Here is a 17,025-nt window from a genome sequence, read left to right as displayed (position 1 = left end):
TTGAGTGGATTTGGGCAAAACCACTGATTGCATTTCCCTTGCTAAATGTCTAATATCAGTGGAAAACATCCTCCTCACTGGTAGACCCAAAGCCAAATGCCTAACAAGTGAGCTGGTTGGGTTAGTCTAGCATAAGAGTGTGGTGCTTTTCTTTTTTACCTGATGGGAGACCTTAGGTGCCATCAAGTGATGAGCCTGGGGCATCTTCTGCCTGTAAGCATGTACATTAGTTGGACCTCATGGGTGATGCGAGGAGATATCAGGACAGAGGAGTTAACACTGTGCTACTCCCTTCCTGATGAAGTGGGGTTGTCATCCTCTGTGGGTCTCCTGTTCTCATCAAATATTGTTCTTCAGTAATAGCACCAAACGTAAACTCTTTAAAAATAAACTGCCTTCAGATATACATGTTACTGAGATGCCTGATATTTGCAAAAGTTGCTTGCTTTTACATCATACTGAAGGTGTCAATATATACAGGAAGTTTGGGACAAATATTTAAAAATACTGCAAAGGGAAAATAGTGTTCTGCACATTTTACGATGGCAACCATTTTACAGGATGGGGCAGTACTCAGTTTTGTTATTTTTATGTTACAAATAAAGTTCTTTTATCTTCTGCTTGCCTCAGACAAATCGCTGTGTCAAAAAGAGGTAGTTGGCAGAAAATGAGAAAGGGTTATAGTCAGAGAGAGAAAATGTTCGTACTAAAGATTCTTTAGACTTGCCTTCAATCTCCTGTAAATAAGTGGATAACTGACACATTTTTCATCTGATTTCTAGTACCAGAAGGAATCAAAATATTTTAAGGGCTACCATCTCCTGCCTTCTTTTCATTTCATTTATCACTGGCGATACTACATACATTCATTTTTCAAGCCAACTTAAAAACACCCTTCCAATGAGGACTGTCATTTCACTCTTATTTTCAGATAACCTTCCTGTCTAGCCTTGCTGAACAGTTTTACATTTGCCTTTGTGTGTAGTTCCCATTTGCATCCCAATACCCAGGCTTCATCAACATCTACTTTCATAATTACACATCCCACACTGACAGGTGGAAAGTTTTGGGCAAGCAAAATTTTGGGAGAGGGTGGAATATCTGGTGGCTAAACCACTGTTTCAGACCATGAGATATCGCTCTTGCAGATATGTACCTATGTATATATATGATATGTACATTTTTATACATTAAAATGCATTAGTCAACTACAGCTAGATTACTACCAGCATCTGAACTAGTTTGTGTAAGGTGGGATCTGAAGACTCCCACATTTGCGTAGGTCGACATAACCAATGTAGTGGGGGTATTTCCAAGAAATGATGGGCAGAAGAGTGCAGTCTTTCCTTAAGTGCTCACTAATTTTGCAAGTTTTGCTTGAAAGACCTGTCAGAAAGATGGCCTTTAGGAAAAGCTGGCGCTTGTGGCTGCAGACACCTGCGTGCTGAGAAGGGAGGCTGTAAATCTTTGCAAGGAGTTTGCAGGACAGCTGGCACACAGGATCTTAGTAAGTGTACAGTAATTTACCTCCCTTTCATTCACGAGGCAGCATTGTTGCAGGGAGATACCCTTGGGCATAGAGTAGCTGGAGAATTGTGATTCACATGTCAGTTGTCCTCATGGTGCCTCATTTGTGCAACCACTGCCAGAAATGCACCTACAAAGGTGTCATAGGATCATAGAATATCCTGGGTTGAAAAGAAACACAAAGATCATCTAGTTTCAACCCCCCTGCTGTGTGCAGGGTCACCAACCACCAGACCAGGCTGCCCAGAGCCACATCCAGCCTGGCCTTGAATGCCTCCAGGGATGGGGCATCCACAACCTCCTTGGGCAACCTGTTCCAGGAAAGAAGCTCAGAGTACTCACATCTTGCTGGCATGTGGATATGCACTTATTTTTAAAATGAAAGATAGCAGCTCTTCAGGAAATGGAGATTACAACATGCAGCTGAAACTATTGAGGAACTGTAAACAGGCTGACAGGCTAAATCTAGCCTTTGCATGGGGGGCAAGCACTCTTGTTCTAACACAATTTGCAAGTCAGAGAGAGCCTCCAGCATGTGGCTGAGGATGTTATTACTGTATTGGTGTGTTGAATGGGAGCATAGTGGGTCTTACTTCTCTGTGAAATTTGTTTAGTGGGTCTTACTTCTCTGTGAAATTTGTTCCCTTGAAGTGATTCTCCCACTCTGCTGTGCACTGGCATGGCCTCACCTCGAGCACAGTTTTGGATGGCACAAGACAAGAAAGACGTAAAGCTACTAGAGAGCATCCAAAGGAGAGCTACAAAGATGGTGAAGGATCTAGAGGGGAAGACATATGAGGAATGGTTGAGGTCCCTTGATGTGTTCAGCCCAGAGCAGAGAGGAGGCCATCCAGAGAGGATGGCAGGTGCAACTCCTCACAGGAGCAGAGGGGCAGCGCTGAGCTCTGCTCTCTGGTGACCAGAGAAATTCAATAGTATGGTCTGAATTTGGGGTAGTTCTGTGTGGAATCAGGAGTTTGGACTCAGTGATTCTGGTTGGTCCCATGCTCTTATCTGCATGTCCTTCAGTCTTGGCTAGCAAAGATGGTTGAAGGAACAGAAAATGCTTATGCTTTCTTCTTTCCTCTACTTTTTGTAGTTCACTGATGATAGTAGCAGGTCATTCTTCTGTGAAGTTCTGTCTATTGGTTATACCTGGTTATGTCCCTCTTGTCTGGGACAATGCAAGCCCTTTGGGGAAGCTTTCTATCTTATTCTCTATCTTCATTAATCATAGAATCATCATAGAATTGTTTGAGTTGGAAGGGATCCTTAAAGGTCACCTAGTCCAACTCCCCTGCAATGAACAGGGATTCCTACACCTAGACCAGATTGCTTAAAGCCTCTGCAACTTCACCTTGAATGTCTCCAGGGATAGGGCATCCACCACCTCTCTTAACCTGCTTCAGTGCCTCATCATCTGTATTGTAAAAAATGGCTTCCTTATATACTGTCTTAATTTCCACTCTTTTTTTTTGGAAACCATTTCCCCTTATCCTATAACAACAGATGCTGCTTAAGAGTCTGTCCCCTTCCTTCTTATAGCCCCCCTGTAGACACTGAAAAGTTGCTTTCAGGTCTTTCCGGAGTCTTCTCTTCTCTAGGTTGAACAGCCCCAGCTCTCTCATCCTGTTCTCATGGAGGAGGTGTTCCATCCCTTGGATCATTTCTGCAGTCCTGGAACCACACTGCCTGGTGGCTTCAGGAGCTGCCTTGCAAACCCACCCTAGTCACAAAGAAGACACAAACACATGGAGAGAAGCAAACCTGAATACCCAGGAGCATTCTGTCAGAAAAAATCCTTGCTGCATTACCCATTCCTGTATGCAAACTTGAGGTGTTGGGAGAATGGTTGACATGCTAGATGAGGGAAAGCTCCTTAAAGCACTCTCAAGGTTATGCCCAGCCCTGCATATTTCCCTAACATGTCCCACAGGATGTTTTCACACCATATCACACAGTCCTAGTGTTTGCAGAGGGCCTGGTGTCACCCTGATTCCCACTACACAGTGCTTGTGCTTTCAAGTTTTGTCTAGTGCTAGGATGCCAGGCAGCCAGGTGTGTCCAGCTGCATCTCCTAAAGACAGTGGGAATTTCAGGCCAGCAGCTCACAACTCAGAATGTCTTGAGGCCATTTTTGTCCCTTGGTGGGTAATGTAGCTCTCTGTACCTAGTGCTTGCTCAGAGCAATGTCCCAGCCTTCCTCCTTCCCACTGCTCTTCTAGGCAGCTAGCTTTGAACAAGTATCTGCTTCCTGGTCACAAGCATGCAAGCAAAATAAGGTCAACACAAAGGTGCCAAAATACGCAAACTCTGTAACCTGCTCTTAAAGCTGGCTAAGCACCCCTCTGACATTTTCCCTGGTCTTCCTTTTACTGTTGACATACTTAAAAACCTTTCTTGTTATCCTTTTCCTCCTTTGCAAGGTTTAGCTCCAAGAGGGCCCTAGTCTTTTTTGTTGCATCCCTACAGGCCCTGAAAACATTCCTATATTCTTCCCAGGTGGCCAAGCCCTTTTTCCATGTTCATGGACCTTCTTCTTTCATTTTAGTTTATCAATGAGTTCTTTACTCATCCACACAGGCCTCTTGCTATCTTTCCTTGATTTCTTACTTGATGAATAAGATGAAATAAATGCAAGGCAAAACTTGGTTTTGCTTATTTGAGATAAGCTAGAAGTATAAAGGAACTGTAACTGTGTTTTGCTGGGGTTTGAGCTGAAGCAGAACAGCCAAGAGCAGCTGTCATTGGTATTCATGATTACTAGCTCACAAAGAGGTGCAGAAATGTCTCCTCCCTCCCAGGTGTTTTGCCTTCATATTTAGCATAGAATCGTGGAATCATTACAGTTGGAAAAGACCCTAAGATCATTGAGTCCAACCATCCACCTACCACCAGTACTGTCCACTAAACCATGTCCTTCAGTGCCATGTCTACACATTTCTTTGAATATCTCCAGGGATGGTGACTCCACAACCTCCCTGAGCACCTCTTCCAATGCATCACTACTCTTTCTGAGAAGAAATTTTTCCTGATATCCAATCTGATTCTCCCCTGGTGCAACTTAAGGCCATTCCCTCTCATCCAGTCACTGTTACATGGGAGAAGATGCCGACCCCCACCTCACCACAACCTCCTTTCAGGCATTGTAGAGAGCGATAAGGTCTCCCCTGAACCTCTTCTCCAGACTCAATAATCCCAGTTCTCTCAGCTGCTTCCCATAAAACTCGTGCTCCAGACCTCTCACAGGTCCATTGCCTTTCTCTGGACATGCTCCAGAGCCTCAATGTCTTTCTTGTAGTGAGGGATCCAAAACTGAACACAGCACTCTATGTGCGGCCTCACCAGAGCTGAGTACAGGCAGACAATCTTCCTGCTCCTGCTGGCTGCACTGTTTCTGATACAAGCCAAGATGCTTGGCCTTCTTGGCCTCCTGGGCACACTGGGCTCATGTTCAGCCAAGTGCTGACCAGCACAGCCAGAGAAGGGAGCAGAAGAAATTTTCCAAAAATAGTGAAGCACCAGGTACAAGTTTGTTGTATTCAACAATATTTTTGTCATCTTTCAACTTCAGCCTGGCAGTGACCTTCATCCTTCCCCCACAGAACAGTGGTGAGCCCCTGATGCAGAGCTGGGAGCAGAGCCTGCTCTAAGCACAACTGCAGTGAGACTGGAAATGAAACCCCATGGGTCAGGCATTTGCTGTCCAGATTCTGTAGGAGTTGAGTTGGCTTTTTTTGGTACGTACTGGAGAAACACAACAAGTTCCTCCTGGGGAAGGCAAACTTCCTCACCAGACGGGGAACCAATAACTGCACTGAGGGAGCAGTGTGTGGCAGTTTCAGAATTTGGGGCCAGTGACTCCAGGCTTGGAAAATGCATGTGAGAAATGAGCCTTGTTAACCGAATGCTCAAAGAAATAGTAAGAAGAACATTGGCGTGGGAGCAAGTAAATAGGAACTGGTAGGGTAGGAATCAGGAGGAGTGAGGAAATGGCAGGAGGAAGAGAGAGAATGAAAAAAATACAGAAAATGGGCAAAGGGAAAATGAGAGAATAAGGAGAAATGTGTAAAATGAAAGAGGAAGAAATACAGCAATATGATTTTTAAAGAAGCTGAGCAGAATAACATGAAAAACAAGCCAACAGCAAAGCAAACAGCTTATGGAGTTTTCCAACATTTAAAAACATTTAAAATCAAAGTATAATGAGAGAATATTCACGAAGGTATGTATGCAAGCATGCTTGTGTGCACAAAGCATTTTGTTCTGTCGTGTAAGTGTTGGTGTGCAGGTTTCCTTCTGGATTCACAGAAACCAAATCACTCTTTTCTAAGACCCTTGGTAAAAAGCTGCTAGTGGAGAACTTATTCTGGAGAGCAGATTCATCTGTAATTGTGTTTTTTTCCCCCTGCCTTTGCAGGAGTTTGCAGCAGAAAGTAGGTACTCGAATTCTGGCAGTGGAATTGCCTTTGGTCCCAGCACAGGAAAAGGAGGGATTGTAGGAAAGCCCATTGTGCTGCAGTGCCAAAGCCACCAGGAGGTGACATTGAGACTAGAAGTCTAACAAATAAAGAAGGTCGCTTAACTGTGAGACAGCTTTTGTGTGTTCCAGATGCTTAAAAATTCACGGCTTTTTTTCCTCCTAGCTTTGCGAAACAACTGTTACAATAATTATAATTTAAAATAAAGCATTTGTTTTCCTTCTATTTCTCCATACTCTTTACTTCTAGCAAGCCTCTGAGCCACTGAAGTCCCATTTTCTCTCTTTTCTCCCAATCATGAAGATGAAATATTTCCTGAAAGGGAAATACAACAGCTTGGAAACCAGCTGAGTCAGGGTCTAGCTGAAACTCTGCTTTTCGGAGTTGTGGAAAACAGAATCGTGAGAGTCAGTACTGTTGCAATAGTATTTGAACGCCACTTGTGAACCCATATCCTTCTGGAACTGGGTTTATCAGCTCACAGGGTCACTGTTGGTCCCTGTATAAGACATGGGGATCCATTTTTCCATGACAGTCTGAGGAGCACTGGTTCTTTCCTTCCAGTTCAAATCCACGACAGCCTGCTGTCCTGAATGCTCTTTTTTGCGTTAATAATGGCCAGACTTTTCCAACCTGTTCTTTCTCCCACACCAACTAAAACCCAAGATTAGCTTATACACTGTTATTAATATTTCACTAGTACTCCCTACTGCAACAAATGGATAGTTCTGCTCAATAATTCATGGCTGGGTGTAGCCTATAAAATTTGTATTGGGGTGTACACTTTCATGTTACTTATTTATTATTGCTTTCATTTTACAGGAGTTTTTTTCTTTGCTACTTCATTTTTCACTCGCATAAATGCCTCTCGCTCAAAGTTCAGACTGCCTGTGGGAAATCAATCTTGTTCTTCGTGTCTTGTAAGTAAGGCTGAGCTCTTAGCACAAGTGCCTGGGGCTTGGCCGTAAGTAAAACCTTCAGGCACAGATCTCGTACTTCGGTGTAGAAGATCTCTTTGGAGCAAATGATTTTGGGACTTTGGTACCAAGATTCGCAGCCCAAATTCTAGCCCTGGCCTCAGAGATATCTGCTTATGATTGATAACTGCATGGCCTACTCTTCTGCCAACAGACACTATTCTCTTCTAGGTCCCCCACATACATTCAGGAGAGTGCAATTCTTACTAGGTTGGTTGTACTCCCTCTTTAGGAGTGATCTTTTGCTTTGCTTTGCGGAAACAGTCTATCCAAAACATCCAGTTTGGAAACTGGAAGCTGCACAAGCATGCAAAATCATCCTGGTCACTCTTGTAGTCAGCTGTAGGGAAAAGAGTAAAATCTGGAGAGCAGCTTATTCCTGGAATAACCCCACAAAAAATGCCTTTCTCCATATGAGATAACTTCTTTTTTACATGCCTCCATCTTTACATAAGCCAGTGTACAGGCCTAGATGTTGTTCCATGCAGCATGGCACTGCTGTTTCTTGGATGTTACAACCAATGGGTTGGCCATGGGTGTAGGTGGGTCCTGGCACAGAGGTGTTGGAGATCCCGTATATCAGGGAAGAGAGTTGTGAAGGCACATTTTTCCATCTGGAGGTGAAGTGGCTTTGCCCTACTCATTCCTTGAACAAGTTGAGATTGTGAGATGCTGTTATTTCACCAACAGAGATTTTCTAGTATCGTGATATACCCCTCCCCCCCCCAAAAAAGCAATTTCCATATTGTGATAGGTTCAATGGATTTACCCATCATTACTTTGCATTCTCAGGACTTTTTCTGGCAGATGGAATACACTGTGTCTATAGCATGAAAGGTATTATTTTCACATGCAGAATGCTACACAGTCCATAGTCTTTTCTCCAGAGATCACACGTGGCATTTCAGAGCAAGCTGCTAAAATGTGCAATCCCAGTAGCAGGGTATCTTGCCCCAGCAAATGTTGCAGGTCAAATTACTTATCTTCACCTAAGTGCATGCCATTGAAGTAATGACTCCAGCTTCACAAGGATGCATTTACTTTTCAACAGCATTTGAGTTCTTAGGGTCTGCTTTCAGAAACAGTGCAGACATGTCAGTGCTTTAATCACTAGTGGCTGCAGGAAGTGTCACCAGTTTTTAAGAGGGACAAGAACAGGGTCACACTGAACAAAGCTGTGACTCAGATTGCACTGAAATATAGTGGGAATTGGACCAGGTCCTTCATATTTTTATAAGAGTAAGATAATGCTTCTCTAAATGAGATCACTTATTAAATAATTTCCTTTAATTTTGATTTGCCCTATTTTTTCACAGACAGGCTCTGCTGAAAGGGTTTGTTTAAAACTGTGCTGTCATTCAAACAAAGACATTTTGCAGGTCCATGGGAACCTTCCATTTACATTTGTAAGATCTGTGTGCCTATCCTCACTCTGCTGCCCACCACATACTTTCCATCCTGTACATTTTATTGCATGGACAGTGTATACAATCCATGACTGCATCATCAGAGATGAGGAAGGCGTTGCATTATGTGAACATGTGGTTTTACAAAGCATGACTTTTGGAGAAACTCATTCCATGAAGTAGAAACAGCCTGGAAAAAGGCAAAGGTCTTGGGTCGTGGCAGAAAAGGCCATCGCAGGAATCTCTCTTCTTAATTCCTACCAGGAGACTGTTGCCTATGGCACACCCCTGCTCAATCCTCTGTTAGGGATGCTTGTTCCCACAAAGTGTGGCTGTTGATCAGCTGTATTTTGCTTTTAAGCATGGGACAGCAATGGACATTTAACTCAGTATTGCAGCACATCCTATTGTGACACCAGCTTGTCTTGCTAACCGTAAGCATGCCTTATTACAAAATACAAGCTACTTATACTGATGAGTTATGATTAATAACTCTTCTAAAATTGATACTATAATGATTGCCCCTGGCATTCTGCCCCGTGTAAGAAATTACACTAGAGAGCCTGTTGTCATACCCTGTCCTACAGTCATACGTTGTCCTCAGTGCCACAAGTGAACATCATATGGGTATGAATTAACCAGTTGCAGGCTGGAGTTGATCACTGCATCCTATCAGCTTAATGTAATTCAGTGCTGCCCATTGAAATTGATGGCTCACAGTGCAGAATTTAAATAGAGTATTGTGCCAGGACTTCAGCTGGAGTTGTGTGCAAAGAATATTTAAGCTTAATGATACTTGGTGAGACAGCATTCTTGGGAGTACACAGAGACACTCCAGCAGACCTTGAAATAAAACAGAAAATTGGAAAAGGATTCATGGTCCACATGACAAGTGCCTCAAAATTTTTATTTTGTACTTCCTTTTAAATCCTTTCCCCACTGAACTTGCATTTCTGAGCATTGTTTTAAAGCAGGTGGTGCATATTGGGTCACACACTGGTATTAATCAGTGCTGTACACTGAGCACACAGACCTGAGTGCATTGTAAGATTAATATAAACTTGCACACATCTGAGTGGAAAAATCTAAGTTTCTCACCCACCTTCTATATAAACCCTAACAACCCAAGAGAGGATATTGCAAGCATTTCTGATAAGGAAACACCTACCTCTGGTTTTCCTGTGCAAGTAAGATTTTACATTTAAAGCATGCAGTATAATACCAAATAATGGTATTTGGTGCCCTCTTCCCTGTGCCAGAAAAGGTGTTGCAACATTCAAGGAGATGCTGTGGAGAGCAGCAGAAATAATTTAGGATTTTTAAAAAGTCTATAAGGAGAAAGTTGGGACAAACGTTTACCAGGTTGGTGTTAAACATCCTAGAAAAGAAAGAAAGAGGAGCTGTGGCACAGTCTGTCAAATAATGAAATGCAACAGGGGACGCAGAGTAGGAGCACTCTTTGTCTAATAACAAGAAGACAAACAGGTGTTGTATTAAGCTGAAAACCAATTTAAAACATCATTCCCAGTCTTCATAGTTACATCATGGAAATCCTTTCCACGCTGAGAGTAAGGATTTGTTGTTCAAGTTATAACAGAAGTGTTCAGGGGCAGAAGAAACTGTGGAAAATCTACAAGTGATTTCTGCCCAGAATCACTATGTGAATATCAAAGGGATAATTGGGCATTTATTTTTCTAATGGAAAGAAGATTTCTAATATCAAAAATACCTTCAACATGTTTCAGTGTAATTCTGAATACACTAAATCTATGCGTGCTTCGAGGATGGTATCATGAATATGGGGATTTTGTTCATGAGAATGTTTTCCTGAAGTCCTCTACATTAGCATGTAGCTGATGGTCCAGCTGATCTGGTGAATCCTGAATATTTTTTTTTTTTAAACCTTCTCTATTTGGTTCTTTTTTGAGCTGTGTATTTGCAAAGGTAAAAGTCAGAACAGAAATTATAAAAGAAGGTGAAGGATTATTCTTCAGCCTGCGGAAAGTGGTGGGAATTTTTGTGTTAACGCTGAACACTTCTTAAAATCCCCATGGGGTCGATGAATCACTTTTGTCTTTTGATGTTATATTTTCAGTTCTCTTAAGGTTTCTGCAGCGCTGTGTCATCAGCGTTGAAAGACAACTTGTGTTCACACCCATATTCAACACTTCTGTGTTTGACCCTCAGTGTACCTGGGAAATGTGTCCTTGAAGTCAGTGCCGGTTGTGAGCTCAGTGAGTGTCCTGTGTGAGGCCCTTCAGCACAAGATCTCTAGACACCAGGATCACCAAGGGCTGCAGCACATGAAGTGTGAGGAGAGATGGAGAAGTCTTGTTCAAGGAGAAAGCTGAGAGACACTTTCTTGTACCAACCTAATTGGAGCTCATAGAGAAGTTTGAAACAGACTTTATTTTAGAAGTGTGCGAGTAAAAGGCAACAAGTTGCAACAAGGGAAATTCCAGCTGCATGCAAGGAAAGAAGTATTCACAGCAAGTGCAGTCAAATGTTGGTAGAAGTTGCCCAGAGATGTTGAGGAGTCTCCATCCTTGGAGACATTGCTGTAGAATCATTGAATCACCAAGTTTGGAAAAGACCTCCAAGATCATCTCCAGTCCAGCCATCCACCTAGCAGTATTTCCCCACTAAACCACTGCCCCTTAGTACAACATATAAGTGTTTCTTGAACATCTCCAGGGACGGTGACTCAATCACCTCCTTGAGCAGCCTGTTCCAGGACATCACCACTCTTTCAGAGAAGAAATTTTTCCTAACATCCAACGTGAAACTCCCCTGGCACAACTTGTAGTCATTCCCTCTGGTCCTATTGCTAGTTGCTTCACAGCCAACGCTGCTTTGATGGTAGGGGGTAGGACTGCAGATACCGAAGCTAAAATGTGTCTGATTTTATTGTGAAGGAAAGAAGGTGTAAAACTGTGTGTGTGCATGCATGCAGTCAGTGAAAGAGAAAGAAACAGAAGAGAGGTAAAAGAAATTATGAGGAGGTGGTGAGGAAGAGCAGAGAACGCTAGATTTCCTTATAAAGACAAAATCATCTATTTCATCTGTGACGTTTTTTTACCAGCCACTTCCCCCATGGGGTTCAGTCTTGGGCTTGCAGTCTTGGGCTGAAGTTGCTCTGCAGATTTTCTAGGCGCGCAGCAACCGGTTTCAACATCTACTTTGCAGTCTACCATCCCGCAATAAGTTTTATTTTTTTTTAAGGACTTCTTCACTTTCTGTTGGACTTACAGCTGACGAGCACTTGCTCCACTAGTTGAGACCCACAGCGTGAGCCTGGGAGGTAAGAGCACAGCACCTGTTGTTTTTCAACGAGCTGTCCTCACTGAGTGTGCAAGCAGTTGAACTGAACAGGAAATTGTGGTTGCCATGAAGGAGTATGAGTTTGCTTTGAATACGAAGCATTTTCCAGTTGTCTTGTGCAGAGCCTTTTTAAGGATCTTCAGGATATTGGGTAGATGTAGTTGAGTAGTGTTTGAGTTGGGGTGGTTGTCTTTGAATGTAGTTTGGTAGGATTAGTTGGCCGTTGGCAGGGAAGGAGTAAGTTGTTATTTAGTGGATCCCTGTAAAAGGGTAATTCTAATTCCAGTGGTAAAAAACAGCCGTTCATGAACCTGATGTATTTCAGATGGTTTTATTTACACTGTACGCTGTTGCCTGTGAGGACACTGACTGGAGGCTGCTACAAATGTAATTTTGCTCTCCAGAGAATAAATCAAACTGATGAATTCGGATCCTGATAGTAATAGGGATTTCTGCTTCATAAAAAACAAAACGCCATAGTATGGATTGATTCTGACATTGTATCTGCCATTTAATATCTTGATTGTTAAAGTTGGTCAGACTTATCCTGTGACTTCTTTGGGATTTCAGTTTGGGCTGTAGATGAATTTTGACTTGCAAATATCTAGTGAGAACAGGAACATTTGGGCTTATATTTTTGCTCTGTAAGAGCTGTAGACATATGTTCCTGTCTGGTACTGCTTCCTCACTATGTAAATTTGATCTGAACACTGTAAACTGACCCAAAAGCCTGTGAACACCTTGACTTTTCAAACAAACAGGACCTCGGGGTTTTTTTTGTTTGTTTGTTGGTTGAGTAACCCCTCACTTCTGCAGATACCAAGTGAAGATTACCTTCAGTAAATGGCAGATGAGATAGTATGGCCAGAGATGTGGAGGGTGCTCAGCAGATGGCTGTTAGATTGCCTGAAAAGAAACAGATCATGCCCTGAAACTTCTTGTTCGGAGAAACTCCATCATGAAGCAGTTCACCCTCCCAAGATGGCACCAGAAATGCTGCGGGGGGGCCTGGGGATGTGGCTCTCCTGGCAGACAGGAGAAATCCCCTCCATGGTGGGAAACTCCACCAAAATATGAATGCTAGAGCCAGGAGAGACTGGGAAGTACCTGCCTGCCTGCTGGTAGCTGCAGTGCGGATTTCTGCTTCTGTCCTGACTGTGGAGTCCAGCTTTATTTAACTAAGGAATATGCATGCACAATACATCAGAAAAAGAAACAGAGGTTGTATTATGCCATGGTTTTACAGTTGAATCTAGTGTGGGCTTGGACTGAGTACTATTATAAATGGTGATAAAATCATAGAAAGGCCTTGGTTGAAAAGGACCGTAATGATCACCTAATTTCAACCCTTCTGCTATGTGTAGGGTCGCCAACCACCAGACCATGTTGCCTAGAGCCACGTCCAGACTGGCCTTGAATGCCTCCAGGGATGGAGCATAATGAGGTCCTCTATACAACTTGTGATATTTAAACAAGTCTAGTGGTGTTTGTGCTTCCTCTCTGCTCACAAGGCCTACTGTCCATGCCATCACATTGTATTATGTCACCATTTTTTTTAATCCTATTACCTTCTGATTACAATTATGAGCAGCCTAAAACTCAGCTGTGTAGCATGAAGTAGAGCTGACTTTGTAGAGCACCCATAGTAAAAATAATCTTTTTTTTTTTTTAAAGTATGAATGAACTTCAGAAAGAAATTGAGTCATGTGGAGGAGAAGAGGTCAAGAAAGTACAGTACATTCAGAAATGTAGCTGATTTTCATACTCTAATCCCTTTATGCAAAGCAGCAGACTCCAGTGAAGTGCTGATACAAAATGTAAAACACTTATCAAAATGAAAAATATGTACGAAGAGAACTTGAAATGCATCCAGCATCTTGAACCCAGCTGTGCTGTAGGATGCATTGCTTGCTCTGTGTATCTTTTCAATCATCAAAGGGGAAAGCTGCAGAACAGAGAATAAATCACGTGGGGGATTGCACTGGTTGAGCTCAGACTGAAAATTGCTCGCTGTGATGGGTTTACTGGGAAGTGGTAATTATTGATAAGTGGGGCTTCCAGTGCAGAGGCAGAGCCCATGGGGAGGAATGGGTGAGATGAGTGGAGGGTGTTTGGGGCTCAAGGAGCACAATATGAAGTCAAGGGGAGGTTCAGGTTGTATCCAACCTGTAAGAAAGTAGGAAAGTAGGAAAAATTTCTCCTTAGAAAGAGTGGTGATGCACTGGCACAGGCTGCCCAGGGAGGTGGTGGAGTCACTGTCCCTGGAGGTGTTCAAGAACTGTGTGGATGTTGCACTGAGGGATGTGGTTACTGGACAGTATTGGTGGTATGTGGACAGTTGGACTAAATGGTCTTAGAAATCTTTCAAACCTTAAAGATTCTGTGATTCTAAGATAAGATATTGTTCAGAGGGAAAGGATGCTACCTCCATCCGCTCCACTTGTTGATGCAGTTGCCCAGTGCAAGCTCAGTAAGTCTAGGTGGAATCATCTAAAAATATATATCCATTTACTTTTTATGTTGGGAACATGTTTTTAACATTTTCCTTGCACAGAGGAACTGCTTTCCTGCCAGTGAGCTGGAAATATCATCTGTGGTCTCCTTGTCTTGTGTCAGACACAGCTCTTGCAGGACATCTGGAACTGAGTCAGGACTTTGTGACCAGACCTTCTGCCATGGGTTTGTGGTATGACTACATCACAGGAACAGGAAGAGAGGCTTGTAACTGTCTGCTTCAGGGTTTTGTGCCTTGTCTGACACCCTGGTCGTGGTGGGGAAAGCATAGGGTAACTCCTTGTATCTGGAGATTCTTCACCATAGTGATTGAAAGTGAGGCCAGGCGGATCAGGGCTTTATATTCCAAATAGGAAACTGCTTCTCAGCATGGCTTAGGTTAAAAACAGCTTTGGCAAAAAATAATAAAAGGGGAAGAAAAGAAATCACACAAAGCTTTCAGGAGTCAAAATGTTCCAATTTTTATGGATTTTATTTTTATTTATAATACAGTTAGACTGTTTTAGTAAAGGGACAGGAAAGACAAGTGACTCAACAAAAAACGTAAAATCTACTAGGTCAACATTTTTCTTTTTTAAGAAAAAATCTGCAAACTCTGATGTAAAAAACAATATACACATATACTGCACCTCGTTGATGTGAAACAAGAGGACAGTATTTATGGATTCGCAGCTCAGTGTCCTCATGCCTTGATTTCCATGAAGAACGAGCATTTTCTACTACTGGGTGACATATTGGAAAGAATTCTCTGTTCCTCTATAAGCTCTGTGGATTTTTCCTTTCTAAGGCCTGTTGATTCATATTTGACTTAAGATTCAGGCACTTTATAAAACAGAACAGTAAGAAAATAACTCATGGAGCATCACCAACTTGCTTTCTAAACACTGATAAATGTTTTTTCTCTGTGCTTCTTCAAATTCTACTTAAAATATTTGAAGCTCAACAATCCCAGCATCTCTATACTCAGTGAGATTTTTCTGTAGCAGGTGCTCATTTTTTAAAATACCTTTGAGGCAGAGATTGTCATTTATTATGGGCTGAATTGTAAATTCCTAACAAATATCACGGAGGAAGTATTTGCCACAGCTTCAGAAAGATTCCTGTTTGAATTTCAGAAGTAAGATACTATCCATATTGAAACCACTGTGACAGTTTGAATAAATTATATATTGCTAGTAGACCCAAGTATGTTTTTACCTTAGGATTTGTAAGTTAATTCAGCATTCTTCAGGAAACTGAAAAAAAAAACCAAACCCACCTCATATATATATTCATCTATAACTATTTCACTATCCCTGGAAGTGTTTGAGAAATGTACACTTAAATACATGCTTAGTGGGCAATATTGGTGGTAGGTGGATGGTTGGACTTGATGATCTTAGTGGTTTTTTCCAACCTTAATGATTCTGGGATTCTATGATTCTATTTAAATAGGCACTAAGTGCATGATTTGAAAAATAAACTTTCTTAATGAACCCACTCACCTCTTGAAATATATTGCAATTCTTGTTGGTATGTGAGAAATGCATCTAAATGGTACGTAGTTCAAAACCTGATGGTGTTTGCTGATGCTATCCATCGTGGTGAGTAGCTGACAAGCTGAATAACTGAGAAGTAAGGAAGGAAGTGCAGAGACATGCTGATTCTGGGTTTTATTCTATATCACTAGAGAAAAAAACTGTCACAAATAAATATCTAGGCAATCTGGGTGGAAGCTGTAACAGCAGTCTACAGTAGAAGGCACCAATGGGACTGTTTGCTTAAGCTACAGTTGCTACTACAGATTATCACAACCCTAAACTGACAGTAATTCTGGAGATATTTAGTGTTAACATTGCTATGCTTCTTGGCTGTGAGTGTATTATGGTTCACCCCACTGGTGCAGGTATACAAGCACTTTGTTTTTATGAGAGCTGGAACAGTAGGTACTAATCAATACATGAGAAATGTGCATGATGGTAACACGGCAAAGAACATGAAGCTACACTGTGAGATAAACACTTCTGAATTATGCAAAAGAATATGTTTTGTTGATTGTCGACAAGATGGTTTTGCTCCTGTCATTTTAGTTAAAGGGGTTCATTTTGGCCAATGAGTGCAAGATGAAACTTTAAAATTGAGAAAGTTCTAGGCAACACTGCTGTGGTTATGACATTGATTCTTCTTTCAGCATGAGATCCACTGAGTAATTTCTCTTTTTCTCACTCCCTGATGAGGCCAAGGATATCAACACTTTTCAGGAAAAGGAAAACATTTAAAAGAGCCTAACTCATAGATCTCTCTGGTCTCCTCCTTGGTTGAAAACACACTGATTCAGACACATGATTTGAACAGAAATGCATGAAAAGGGATGGTAGCAGTGTTAGGGTATATATGGACTTGTGTGCATAACCTTATGAGAAAACGATAGAGAGAAATATTCCTGGAAAGGAATGTCCTATTGGTGGTATTCCCATGGACAAATAGGAATGAGAATTGTTTCAAGGATGCAAGAATGGGACAAATAACAAATACGTTCAAGACAGTCCCTATTTCCTTAGATCTGATGCTTCAAATCTATCTTGAGCTTCTGGGCAGCTCTAGGGGCATATCTTTTATTTCTGCATACTCTTGGCATTGTTCATGGTGGGCTGTACAGGAGAAGGTTACTGGTCTTGTCTCTGAAATCAGCTAGAAAAGCAAGAGCTGTGGATGTACTCCACAACCCTCATAGAGAGCCAGACATTTGTAAGCTGAATTTGTGGATGTGACAAGGAAGAGAAAAGGGCTGGAGCTGGAGCTGTGAGCTGTAATAAGATT

The 17,025-nt window shown here is 42.1% G+C and overlaps 1 protein-coding gene across 3 annotated transcripts in view; it reads left to right on the top strand.

Moving 5' to 3' along the window:
- The window catches only part of LCP1 (lymphocyte cytosolic protein 1), a 45,535-nt gene that overhangs the window by 5,584 nt on the left and 22,926 nt on the right, over nt 1–17,025 (top strand). The window contains exon 1 of one of the 3 annotated variants that reach the window (XM_031615792.2): nt 11,495–11,692. The exons of 1 other annotated variant lie outside the window; for it this stretch is intronic. The gene's annotated coding sequence lies outside the window, so the exon portion shown is untranslated. Of the gene's footprint in view, nt 1–11,494; nt 11,693–17,025 lie in introns of those variants that run through there. One more of the 3 variants, XM_031615789.2, reaches the window with a different exon arrangement.

This window comes from Phasianus colchicus, chromosome 1 (genome assembly GCF_987193195.1).
Source record: "Phasianus colchicus chromosome 1, bPhaCol1.hap1.1, whole genome shotgun sequence".
Taxonomy (NCBI): Eukaryota; Metazoa; Chordata; class Aves; order Galliformes; family Phasianidae; genus Phasianus; species Phasianus colchicus.
Note: the sequence above shows the minus strand (reverse complement) of the source record. Positions and strands in the feature narration are given on the sequence as shown.